Here is a 13,975-nt window from a genome sequence, read left to right as displayed (position 1 = left end):
TCCCTTAATCTCTCACCACATTTCTCAAGATATGCGATTTGGCTGTTTGCGTAATTTATGATTTAAAGGCAATTGTGTGTCATGAGAATTGGACAATGGGCGAATTGCTTGAACGTATGCAATTCATCAGCCTTTGAATACACCCAGGCCTCGTTTTATGGGCGAGTCTTAATTTTTGTAGTTGGAAGCAGAAATAGTTTGGATTTTCTGACCAGAGACTTAAAGAAAAAATTGGTCTGTCTTTTGTACATCTGTAAGGGGTTCCCCCAAACACAATTTTCTAATTTTCTTTAAATTAAAGGCTTACTGTGAGTTTTTATATAATCGACATTTTTCCTCATCGTTTCATTTAAAAAAAAATAAGTTTCCATTAAAAAAATATATATGTTTTAAAATTCTAATTTAATTATTTCTTAAAAAAAAGCCCCAAGTGTATTAACATTAAAAAAATATTCGAATTGATTTAAAAATAATGAAATTGAGTATTAACCCTTCCAACTCACACAATCACACTCATATGGAGAAGTATTATTATTATTATCGATCGTGCCGTATTAAACTGTTATCTTTCGGTGACTCTCTTTTTTCATACAACTCTCTTCCTCTCTGTGCTGTGCCATATTTTTTTTTTTGTTGTCGGAGAGAAAAATTCTAACTATGTGTCCGTCTGAAAAATATCAGGCAATTTGCATGCTTTTTTCGAAACGTCAACATAATTATAACTCGACATATCGTTGTGACTTTAAGTTACAAAATTACTCATACCACCCAAAGGGTATTGTCATCTACACGTATCGCCAATTTATTCAAAGCTTGAAATAAATCAAAAATATTGATTTTTCAGAAAACAAAACAATTTAATATTTCGATGAAAAAACTACCAGCAGGCATAAAAAAGGCTAAGTCATCGTCAAATATGTGTTCAAAAAATCGGAAAGAGTATCCAATGTGGTTAAAACAACGATCATTGTAATTTTTCTTTTAGACCTCTTAGGTCATATACAACATTTGGGCAATGTCGGTCCACTCCTACTGGCTCACAAAATGGTTCTAACACTGAAAATTTCTGAAATTATTATTGTAAAAATATTAATACTCCTGGCCAAAACGTTGAACATATTTCTTAAACAATTTAGCACAAGTTTGGGAATGGGTAGGGGACGGAGGGGAAGGAAGTGGTCCAAGGATTTTCTTGTTGTCAAAATACTTAACATGATTTGCTGAAAAAAACACAGAAGCAATTATAATGAATGGTCAACAAATGTCACTAAGGGTGGGGGTTTTGCTATGAAACATTTAAAAAAAAGTCATTGAAAGGGTCTTGGAAAAAAGTCCTTGGAAGGGTCTTTGAGGGTTAAAAAGAGATATACCAAAATATTATCACAGGGACTTCTAGCTGTAGCAGACCATCATGAAATGGCCCTCCTTATGTATTTCAAAATATTTAAGGACAAAATAAAAAAAAAAAAACAATATACAGGGTGAAATAAAAAAAATGCGACAAGGTCAAACGGCATACTTTTTAAATTTTCTTTTAAATTTTATTGAATGAAAGCAAAAAATGTCGAAAATAGCATAAATTTTTACAATACCTGAACCGTCACACGCTGCTCGGCCCATTGGCTTCAGTGACAGCCTTTCTTTCCAAAATTCTCAAATTCTCATCGGCTGTTATGGCGGCCCACACCATCACCGTGGTATTTTGATGATTTGGCGACAATATCCACCGGAAAAAAATTCGTATTTGAAGTTCTTAATTGGTACTACAGCCTGTCACTGAAAATTGTCTTTTGCAGGCCCACGTCTTCTTATAGGTCCCCTACAACGGTACCTCCCCATAATCGGTATTTTGTTGATTTTAGCTACATTATTCACCGGAACTGTTTCAAATTTGGCATTTTAAGTTCCTAGTGGGTACTGCAACCTGTGACGGAAAAATGTCTATGCAGATCCATTTCTTCGTATTTCCTATTTCCGGTTTTTTGGATGATTTTCGGGACATTATCCACCGGAATTGTTTCAAATTTCGTATTTGAAGTTTGGAACCGGTGCTACAGCCTATGACAGGAAATCGTCTATGCAGGCCCAGGTCTTTGTATAGGTTCTCTATAACGGTACCTCCCTATTCGGCATTTTGATGATATTAGCACATGAATTTGGCTACATTATTCACCGGAACTGTTTCAAATTTCGTATTTGAAGTTCGTAATGGGTATTACAACCTATGACGGAAAAATGTTTATGAATGTCCACGTCTTCGTATAGCCCCCCTACAACGGTGCCTCCCTTTATTCGATATTATGATGATATTAACGGTATTGTTCACCGGAATAGTTTCAAATTTCGTATTTGAAATTGCTAAGAAGTACTACAACCTGTGACAAAAAATTGGCTATGCAGGTCCAGGTCTTCGTATAGCCCCTATGTAACGGTACCTCCCCATATTCGGTATTTTGATGTGTTTGGCGATATTTTTCAACGGAATTGCTTCAAATTTCGTATTTGAAGTTCGTAACGTATATTACAACCTGTGACAGAGAATTGCATATGCAGTTCCAGGTCTTCGTATTGCACCCACATATAACTGGACCTCCCTATATTAGGTATTTTCATGATTTTGGCTACATAATCCGCCGGAACTGTTTCAAATTTCGTATTTGAAGTTCCTAATGGGCATTACAGTCTGTCACTGAAAATTGCCTCTGCAGGTCCATTTCTTCGCATAGCCCCAATATAACGGTACCTCCCTATATTCAGTATTCCCAGGATTTTTTTCACTGGAATTGCGTCAAATTTCGTATTTGAAGTTCGGAATCGGTGCTACAGCCTATGACTAAAAATTGTCTATGCAGGTCCATTTCTTCGTGTAGACCCCATATAAAAGAAACGTTCCTATATTTGATGTTTGTATGACCGGAATTGCAGCACCACGCCTTCGTATAGCCCCCCATATAAGGGTTTTCATTTGAGTGGTATTTGTAGACGGTATTTTTTTTTTTTTTTTTTTTGAAAAATTTCAAGTTCCTTCTGAATGGTGGAGGGTATAAAAAGTTCCTTCCGAATAGTGGAGGTTATAAAAAGTTCGGCCCTTAGCTGTTTTTTTTTTTTTTTTTTTTTTTTTTTTGAAAAATTTCTTAAGGTTCCATTGGGACCCCTCTCCGCCAATTTAAGGTTAAATCCATTTCATATCCATTATGCATAGTAGTAGCAATGCATGCTCCGATCGACTACTTGCTTTACCACCACTACGGTTAGCTAGATATTAAAAACAAGTTGCTGCTCTGATTGTTTTATTGTTGTACAACAATTGACGCATAATATCTGCTTCTGCTTCTTCTTCTTCTACATTATTTTTGATTCCTTCCAAACGGACCCAGTCGCCGAACGACCGACTGACTAATAGAGAACGAAAGATTTTCTTCTTCGATTTAATGGCGGTGACAGCGGTATTTCAAGAGTGTCTGGGTATGAGTACTTCGTAACGACAATGTGTATGCATGTATGTATGTATGAGTGTGTGTGTGTGTTTGTGTTTGTAACAATAGCAATAATGTTTTGTGGATTTTTCAACGGCTATACGCTGGCTTACTCACTTTTTATCAGTTTAGTTGTGTTTTTTAGCGTGACAAAATAACGACGCGGAACTGGAGCAAAAATTGTCGCGACCACCGTAACAGCAACAACAATAACTTTCGTCGGGGCCATTGTTCTGTTCGTGGTGTTGCTATTCTTTACAAATTGAAGTTGCTTTGTTTTTTTTTGTGCAATCCCCAAAAAAACGCAAGTGAAGGCGACATAAGTCAATACTCCCACGAAGTAGAGGTGTTCCATATATCGCTCCTAAAAAGCCAACAAAAAAAACAACAATAAATAAATAAATAAAAACAAGTTCAACCTATTTACACCTATTTACGAAAAATAGCTACGCCGTGTAAATGTCCCATAATGGCCGTTTAACAGTTGTTTAATTCAGTTCACCAGCCATAGGTGTTGTTGTTGGCCGTTTTACGCGTCGTTTCACATGTCGTACCGTGTCGTGTCGACGCATAGATAGCAGAGCAAATAAACAAATTATCGTTCAAAAACCAAAAAAAAAATTGTGAAACAAACAAGTGTTTGCAAATACGATACGGGTATTATCGAACCCCGAGTTATTAACAAATCACATACCCAACCCCCACCTCCCCACCCGCGGGGATTTTCACACCTATGCCAAGTAGCGGTCGAATATCGCCCCTAAATTGCCCAAAAATGTTTGACAATTCATCAGGTGTCATTAAACGCCATTCAATGCACAAATCCCTGTCGATGACATGCAGCACCCACGGGGCCGGCGGAAAAACAGACAATTTTTCATGTTTCTGCTGCAGTGAAGATGGCAGCCCAGCAGCCACCAGTGCCGCTGCACATTTGAAACATCATCGCTATTCATGGTATCAAATGTATGTATGTATGTATGCATGTGTGTGAGTGTGCGTGTGTGTGTATGGACCTATATTTTATCTATCCATGCAGGCTTTCCGATGTGTTATTGTTTATAAATAATCTGTGTTTTTTATTGTTGTTAAAACAATTGTGTAATTATGCTATTGCGGACGAAGAAGGGTAGTAGTCGTTGTGGGATATGACCCTCACCATCTTCATTCTTTATGAATCATTACTCGAAAATCTGCTCCGATATTTTTGCAAAAATTCAAAAGAAAATAAGCCATGGGGGGAATTCTCTAGATAACAAGGAGTAGTAGAACAAATGACGACAAATATAAATATTTTTGAAACAAAAAAAAATAATGATAATGAATAAATATCGGTCCGTTTCGCCAACAGATTATGCTGCTAAGATTAAAAAAAATATTTTTAATAGAAACGTTACGATCTTTTTGGCGAAGATTATAATCCAAAGCCCTTGGAAAAAAAATCCAAAAAATTAAACGGTTCTTGATGAAATGAAAACTTCGAAAATAATTTTTAGTGGAAAAAGCTGTAAGTTCGGCCGGACAGAACTTTGAATACCCTCCACCATTCGGAACAAATTTGGCAATTTTCAAAAAAAAAAAAAAAATAATAAAATCCGTTAAAAATTAAAAATTAAAAAAAAACAAATTAAAATCTTAAAAATACCAAATGTAGCCGTCATGTTAGGACCCAAACGACGACGTGGACCTGCATAGGCAACTTGTGTCATAAGCCATTACAATATTCAAATGTGAAAACAAATCGGTGAATAATGTATCCATTACGAACTTCAAATACCAAATTTGAAATAATTCCGATGAGTAATGACGCTAAAATCAGCAAAATACCAAATATCGGAAGGTACCTTTGGGTTATACGAAAACGTGGACCTACGTGGCCCATTTTCAATACCAAAAGTCCTGCAGACATAATATACATTTGAGTAAAATTTTATCAACCTGTTATGGCGGCCCACATTATCACCATGGCCGGCGCTTGAGTTCTGGTGGCCTCCAAAAGGTGCACATTTTCAGCTGACCTCTTTGGCATCGGATAAAACCAAATATCAAATTCGGCAGTTCATCACTCTTCATCTTTTGAGTCTATTTTCTTTCTGTTGCGGTGTAAGCTCTTGCACTTTTTCGAATTTCAATGGTTTTACCCCGAGCGCAATTTTCAATATTTGTCGAATGAAATACTGCGATATGTTCAGCTCACGAGCCATTTTTCGGCCACAGTGACGCGGGTTTCAATCAAGTCGCTTCTTTAATTTTCGCACCATTTCTTCTGATGTTGAGACACAAAAGATTTATTCACATTTTAATGCTGAAGTGCTCTAACAGCTGTCGGACGAGTGACTTAGAAATGACAGCAGTCTGAAGTTGGTTGCAGTTTTTTCATCTAACCCTGTATCACAACAGATCCTGTGTGTTAGCAAAAATGTTTTAACCCCATGTGGGGGAGGTACCAGAAGAAATGGTCTGATTTCTACCATATTTATAACAGATCTTCTATTGATGGAAATATTGTGACGTGGCAAGTCTGAATAGAATCGGATGTTAATTTCGCGTTTTATGAGCTCCATGGATTCTCAAAATGTTGACCTTTTGCGGGGAAGATATCAGAAAGCGTAGATCGATATATCCCATCTTCACAACAGATCTTGTGCTAGCAGAAATAATGGAATGTGTGAAATATAAAGAGAACCATATGCTTATTTCAGATTTTATGAATGTTTTTCTTATTCAAAACTTTGACCCCTTGTGGCGGGGGTACCAGAAGGAATGGTCCGACTTGTACCATTTTTCCTATGGAGGGTATATTAACTTTGTCATTCCGTTTGTAACTCTTCGAAATACTCATGTAAGACCCAACAAAGTACATATATTCTTGATCAGAGTAAAATTCTATTCTATTTAGCGATGTCCGTATGTCGGTCTATGTGTCTATCTGTTGTAATCACGGTATCTTTCGAACGAATCGAGATAGAATTCTAAAATTTCGCAGACATGTCTATTTTGCCAGTAGGCAGGTTAAGTTTGTAAATGGGCCATGTAGGTCCACGTTTTCATATAGCCCGCATACAACGGTACCTTCCGATATTCGATATTTTGATGATTTTAGCGACATTATTCGCCGGAATTGTTTCAAATTTGGTATTTGAAGTTCGTAATGGTTACTACAGCCTATGAGAGAAAGTTGTCTATGCTGGTTCAGGACTTTGTATAGACCCCACATATAACTGCCTCCCTATATTCGGTATTTTGACGATTTTAGGTACAATACTCACCGAATTTGTTTGAGATGTCGTATTTGAAGATTGTAATGGATGCTAAAGGCTGTAACAGAAAATTGTCTATTCAAGTCCAGGTCTTCGTATAGCTCCGATGTAACGGTACCTCCCTATGTACGGTGTTTTGATGATTTTGGCTACACTATTCACCGTTTATTTCAAGTTTCGAATTTGAAAATGGTAATGACTTATGACAACAATGTAGGTCCACGTCGTATAAACCCCAATATAATGGCTATATTCTGTATTTTTAATATTTTAACAGAATTTTTGCCGGTTTTATTTTTTGAAAATTTCCAAATTCGTTCAAATGGTAGAGGGGGTATTCAAAGTTTGGCCCGGCGAACATACTGCTTTTTAACTTGTTATAACAGATTTTGTGTAGATGGAAATGTTGAGATGTACCTAGACTGAATCGAATCGTATCTTAATTTCTCGTTTTATGAGCTTCATGGATATTCAAAATTTTGTGGGGGAGGTACCTGAAGTAGTGGACCAATATATTCCATCTTAACACCAAACCTTGGGTCAATAAAGTTATTAGGATGTGTGAAATTTAAAGACAATCAGACTCTTACATCACATTTTATAAGAGTTGTAATTATTAAAAATTTTGACCCTTTGTGGGGGAGGTACTTGATAGGGTGGACCGATATTGTCCATTTTCGCACCTGACCTAGCACTGACGCAAATATTAGGATTTGCAAAGTTGGAGCAAAATCGGATTATCCTTTCTCTTTCTGTGCAGAAAATATATGTTTTGAAAATTTCCACCTTTTTTTGGGGAGGTACCAGAAAGAGTGGACCGATATGTTCCATCTTAACACCAGACCTTGGGTTAACATAAATATTGGCATGTGTAAAATTTGAAGACAATCGGATTCAATTTTAGTTCAAATTTTATACGAGTTGTAATTATTTAAAATTTTGACCCTTTGTGGGGTAGGTACTTGATAGGGTCTATTTTCACACCTGACTTAGTACCGAAGCAAATGTTTGGATTTGCAAAGTTGGAGCAAAACCGGATAATTCTTTCTCTTTCTGTGCAGAAAATATATTTTTTATTTCGATCTTTTGTGGGGGAGATACCAGAAGGAGTGGACCGATATTGACCATCTCCGAACTTGATCTAAGTTTGACAAAAATATTACGATGTACCAAGTTTGGATCAAATCGGATACTCCCTTCGAGAAATCGTGCACACCAGCCAGACAGACAGGCGGATGGACGGACGGACATCTCTAGGATCGATTCCAAATGTCCTGAAACGGATTTGGTTTAAAGAGACATAGGGTCTAAAATTGTTATTTCGATGAGACACGTTTTGCCGTATCAAATAGTATATACCCTCTCTAGCCATATGGCTGAGGGTATAAAAACATTACAATTTTCTTATCCCCCATCTAAAATGATTTTAAGGTCTTTCAAGTCACACTATGGAATGCCGAAACGGGGTCTTTTATCTAAGATGTAGGTACTGAAAACATATGTAAGGACTATCTATGTATAGAAGAGATTTGGGAGCTTTTAAATATATAGAGAACCTATAGAACATCCTCTTTGTTAAGCAAAAAAAATCTTTAATGGATCCAAAATGTTTGTCAAGAGGGTGAGGGATTTCGGAGTTTTTAAATGTATAGAGAACCTATGGAACATCCTCTTTCTTAAGCAAAAAAAAATCTTTAATAGATCCATAATATCCGCCAAGAGGGTAGGAGACATTATTTTCTCGAAAATAAATTGAATTCACAGACAAATAAAAAACACCCTAGGTGTCCAAACTTCGAAATGGCCTACAATGTTATCGAAAGATTATTAGAATTGCTATTGTTGTTGCAGTTGTTGTTGATTATTTTCCTTTTGTCATGGCCATTCTTTGATAATTTTTTTATTGCCGTATTTCTTTGACTAATTTCCATTGAAGTGTGAGCGAATCATATGGGTGTTGGAGACAAGATTGGGTGGTTGGCTGGGTGGCTGTCCACCCCTGTGCCCTCTAGCCTGACGACACATGGTGTTAAGTGTGATGAAATATAAACTTGGGGTCTATTTGTTCGGTGCTTGAGACAGACATGCCTGTCAACTAATGAACCAAAAATGTGGGTTGCGACCGACCGAGCCATGTTGAGTGTTGGCCGGTCAAAATGGTAACACATGTAGCCAAACAGGCCATCCATCCAAAACACACTGGCTGGCGGACACCGGGGTGGCCAAGAGTTGACATTGGAAAAAAAAAAAACAAGAATGTAGACCCCAAACCTGACATTGCTAAACAGCTTTTTTTATGAATTTTTTCCATGGCCATGGAAAATATTCAAATGTCGGACTCCCTCCCTTCTCATTGCCTAGCCGCCTCCTGAATACCTCATCAAGAGAATATTTTCTTGTTTATTCACTTTTGTTTGCCAGTGTTCAGTTTGGTTTTCTTTTTTTTTTGCAACACCAGGGCAAACAATCTACAACGACATACATATTGGCGCCCAACAATGCCCCGGCAACACATAAAAGAAGCCAAGCGCCCAAAACAAGCTTTTGGCGAGAGACACACTCTCGTTCGAGTTTCGTTTCGAAATGTAGGTGTGTATGTTTGCCCATTTGGGCCGTTGCCGTTGCTGCTGCTGCTGATGTTGTCACACAAGACAAGGCAAACAAACAAGACGGAGCCCAAAAACAAAACAAAAAATTCAGTAATGATGACGCCTGGGCCAACAGTGGAACACCTCCCAATACACATACACTCCAATACACATGCATTCTCCCCTTCATATGTGTTTCCTCTGCTATATTTTTAAGTTTGGAGAGGATTGTCGATTATTTTGTTACCAATTTTTTTATAAATCCTTCATATTCCGAAAGTTGGCAATCCTGCTGGCATTCTGTTACAATTTTGCAGGTTTTTTTCTGTTTCGTCGGGGTTTCGATTTTTTTTCGTTTCGTCATTAAATGTCGTGGAAGATAGGCTAACTTCCTTCCTGCCTGTCCGATGTGTGTCTTTAATGATTATGTCTGGCCTAACAGTGGAGCCACCTCCCCCCCCACCCAAATACATGTGTTCCCCTGTAGAATTTTAAGGATTAAGGAGGTACCAATTTGTTTGATATATCCTTCATATCCTAAAATATGGGCAACCCTCCTGACAGACATTCTGTTCCAACTTTGCAAGTTTTTTTCTGTTTCGCCGGAGTTTCGATTTTTTCGTTTCGTTGTTATGTCGTTATTGGGTCCTCTTAAATTTTCAAAATTATTTAATGTCGTGATGGATGAGCTAACTACCTTCCTTGTCACCCTGCCTGTCCGATACCTGATGATGCCTGGCCCAACAGTGGAGCCCCCCGAATACACACATACTTTCCTTCTCCTATGTGCTTCTCCTGCAGTATTTTAGGATTTAAGGGGGGTGGTCGATATTTTGGTACCACCTTTTTTAAAAAATCCTTCATATCCTAAAAGATGGCAACCCTGACGGCAAGTTTTTTCTGTTCCGCCGTGGAGCCTATCAATACACATACATGCCTTCCTTCATGTGTGTTTCACTTCAGAATTTTAGGATTTAAGGGGGGTGGTCGATATTTTGGTACCAATTTTTTTTTTATAAATCCTTCATATCCCGATAGATGGCAACCCTGCTGGCAAGATTTTCTGTTTCGCCGTGGAGTCTATCAGTACACATACATGCCTCCCTTCATATGTGTTTCCCCTGCAGAATTTTTAGGATTAAGGAGAGTGGTCGATATTTTCTTACCAATTTTTTATTGATCCTTCATATCCTAGAACATGGCAACCCTGACGGCAAGTTTTTTTCTATTCCGTCGTGGAACCCATCAATACACATACATGCCTCCCTTCATATGTGCTTCTCCTGCAGTATTTTAGGATTTAAGGGGGTGGTCGATATATTGGTACCAATTTTTTTTATAAATCCTTCATATCCCGAAAGTTGGCAACCCTGACGGCAAGTTTTTTCTGTTTCGCCCTGGAGCCCATCAATGCACGCCTCCCTTCATATGTGTTTTCTCTGCAGAATTTATAGGATTATGGAGGGTGGTCGATATTTTCGTACCAATTTTCCTTCAAATCCCGATCCTTCATATCCTGAAAGTTGGCAACCCTGCTGGCAAATTTTTCCTATTTCGTCGTGGTTTCGATTTTTTCGTTTCGTCTCGTTTCGTTGTTATGTCGTTATTGTGTCCTCTTGAAACCAAGAAAACAACAGCTAAAATATTCAAAATAATTTAATGTCCTCCTTGTCGTGGTGAATGGGCTGACGTCCGATGTGTGTCTTAAAGTAAACATGATGAAGTATCGCATATCCACACACTCACAAGGCTATTGAGTATTATATTTACTCGAGAACAACAACTACAACGAGGCTACTACACGTGCCGATATTTTTGGGCTTAGGGGGTTTGTGAGAGAAGCTTTGGTCTTCCGGTATTTTGTAGAATACTTTCTGGGTCTTATTAAGGGAAGTCTTATGTTTTATACGGGAAATCCTTTAAAGCATTATTTTGTCAAACGAAAGCCTTTAAAAGTTTTTTTTTATTGACCGGCGAAAAGAAGATATCTCATTTTGGCCTGTATTGACTCTTGTAGATATTTGATTTACTATCGAAGCCCTTTGAGAGACTTCCATTGACCATTTATGATTTTTGAAGGTCATCTTTTGGATAGGGATGGCTTTTCAAAGCCTTCAATGGACCATCGAATGCCTTAGAAGGTATTCTGTTGGCCATTGAAAACGCTTCTAGATCTTCTTTTGACTATCGAATGCATTTGAAGATCTTATTTTGGCATTGGAGACAATTTGAAACACTTTTTATATCCTACATCACAAAATGGCCAGGATATTATGTCTTTGTGCATTTGTTTGTAATAGGCGAAAGGCTCACTTTTCAATATTTGCCGAATGGAATACTGCCATATGTTCAGCTCATGAGCAATTTTTCGGCCACTGCGGACAATTTCTGCTGATGTTGCTGTTTTCTTCCGCCCATTTCCTTGACATCCGGCTACGCTACCTGCTACCAGTATCACGGTAACGAGCGATGGTACGAGACACAAAAGATTTATTCACATTTAAATGCTGGAGAGCTCTAACGTTAGCCACTTGTGGTTTTCCAGCCAAATATAAAGAAATCACACTATCACGCTTGAATTCCATCACGAATAACTTTTTTTTGAGAAATTCTTACCAAAATGCTTTCGTATGCTTGTAAACAATATAATGAGCTATCACCGGAATAATTTTAACAGCTGTCGGACGAGTGACTTGGAAATTACAGCAGTCTGAAGTTGGTTGCAGTTTTTTCATCTCAGCCTGTATATTGCTCAACAGAAGATTTGGATTATTTGATCTCCTTTAAAGCTTAAAATTAAGTACGGAATTGACAGACTCCTGGGGCTTGCAAGACATTTGGGACTTGAAACACCATTGGGACTTGAATGTCTTTTTAGGGCTTGGGGAACATTATGGTATTTGAAGAACATTATGACACATTCGATGTTTAAGGCTTGCGCTTGCTCCAACTTTGTTATCCAAAGAACTTGATTTTATCTTTTAGCGGAATTAATGATTCAATATGTTGACGCTTTAATGTGCAAAAAAAAAATATTTTATCAAAATTTGTAGATCTTTAAAATTTTGAAGACATTTTGTGCTTAGATAATATTAAGGTATGTCAAGTCATAAAGGCTTGGTTGGACTTTTAAATCCTGAAAGATCTGGTGAACCTAGAATACCTTTTTGACTTAAAAGACATATTTGTTCTAAAGAGTTTTAATGCTTTCGAGGTTTAGAAAAACATGTAGGGCTTGAAAAAAAACTTCAGAGCTTGAAGGGCTTGAATGACATTTTAAGCTTGACAGTCATTTATAGGTTTTAAAAACCTTTTAAAAGCCTTTACGTTTTTTTTTGAAAAGCACTTAGGGCTTAAAAAAACTTTATAGCTTGAATTACTTGAAGGATTTAGAGGGCTTGAAAAAACTTTAGAGCTTGAATGACTTGAATTGCTTGAAAGGCATTTTTGACTTGGCAGCCATTTATAATTTTTAAATCCCTTTAGGTTTTTAGAGGTTTCAAAAAACACTCAGGGCTTCAAACCCCTTTGGTTTGGAATGACTTGAAGGGCTTGAATTGCATTTTCGACATGGTAGACATTTATAGGTTTTAAAAACATTTGGTCGACTAAGTGCTTAGATGATATTAAACAATTTCAAGTCTTTAAGGCTTGATGAGACTTGTAAATCCTAAAAGACCTATTGAACCCAAAACTCAAAAGAGAAAATATATTGAGTCAGCATTTGAAGAGCTTTATTACTTGAAGACTTGTTGTGCTTGGATAATATTAACACCTTTCAAGTCATTTAGGTATTCCAAGTCATTAGGACTAGGGAGGACTCCTAAGTCCCTGAAGATCTGTTGAAGCCAAAACCCCTTTAGGTTTTAGGTCTTTAAAAGTTTCCAAAGACATAAAGAGCTTGGATGACTTGAAAGGCTTGAAATGCATTTTTGGCTTGAAAGTCACTTATCAATTTAAAAACCTTTAATTCTTACAGATCGCTTCAAATGTAGGGTCATAAAGCTCTTGGGTCATATAAAGGACCCTTTTAAAAACCTTTGCCATTGCTTGCCAGTTAACTTTGTCCTTCCCACTAAAATTCGTTGCATTTTTTTTGTGGGTGTACCCACCCCCATTAAAATTTTATTTACAAGCATACATTCTGCTCATTCACATATCCATCATTTATTTACCGCCATTAACAACAATAACTACAACTGGAAAATTTCGGTCAATTATCTCATTTGGGAATAGCGAAAAAAATAATACCGCCGACAACGTTTCAATGTCGCCTTACATTTGCCGCCATCGTCGTCGTCCTCTACCTCCAGCTCCTCATCGGTTAAGTAAAATAGACAAATGAATGGCCGGAGGTATTTGTCTTGGCATTGTTATTATTTTATTATCCCATGTTGTCGTCATTGTTGTTGTTGTCATTCTTATTGTGGATCGTTATATATGAGTATAGTTTTGTGAGGAATTAGTGCGGACCAGCAGGCATTCCATGTCATGCCATGCCTCATTGTTGTAATGGCCAAACAAAACTGTCAATCGTTTATCCTGTTGCTTTTTTTATTATTTACTTCGATAAATCATCGACAATTTGCCTGGCCTGCCGGATGATTGACTGGCCTCAAAGACATTTGGCTGGAAGTAAAATGGACTTTGG

The 13,975-nt window shown here is 37.4% G+C and overlaps 1 protein-coding gene across 1 annotated transcript in view; it reads left to right on the top strand.

The window, feature by feature from the left end:
- Positions 1 to 13,975, top strand: part of LOC101895850 (kalirin) — a 137,776-nt gene that overhangs the window by 94,918 nt on the left and 28,883 nt on the right.

The sequence above is a fragment of the Musca domestica genome, unplaced genomic scaffold (genome assembly GCF_030504385.1).
Source record: "Musca domestica strain aabys unplaced genomic scaffold, Musca_domestica.polishedcontigs.V.1.1 181, whole genome shotgun sequence".
In the NCBI taxonomy this organism is placed as follows: Eukaryota; Metazoa; Arthropoda; class Insecta; order Diptera; family Muscidae; genus Musca; species Musca domestica.
This window is presented reverse-complemented; position numbering and strand designations above follow the sequence as displayed.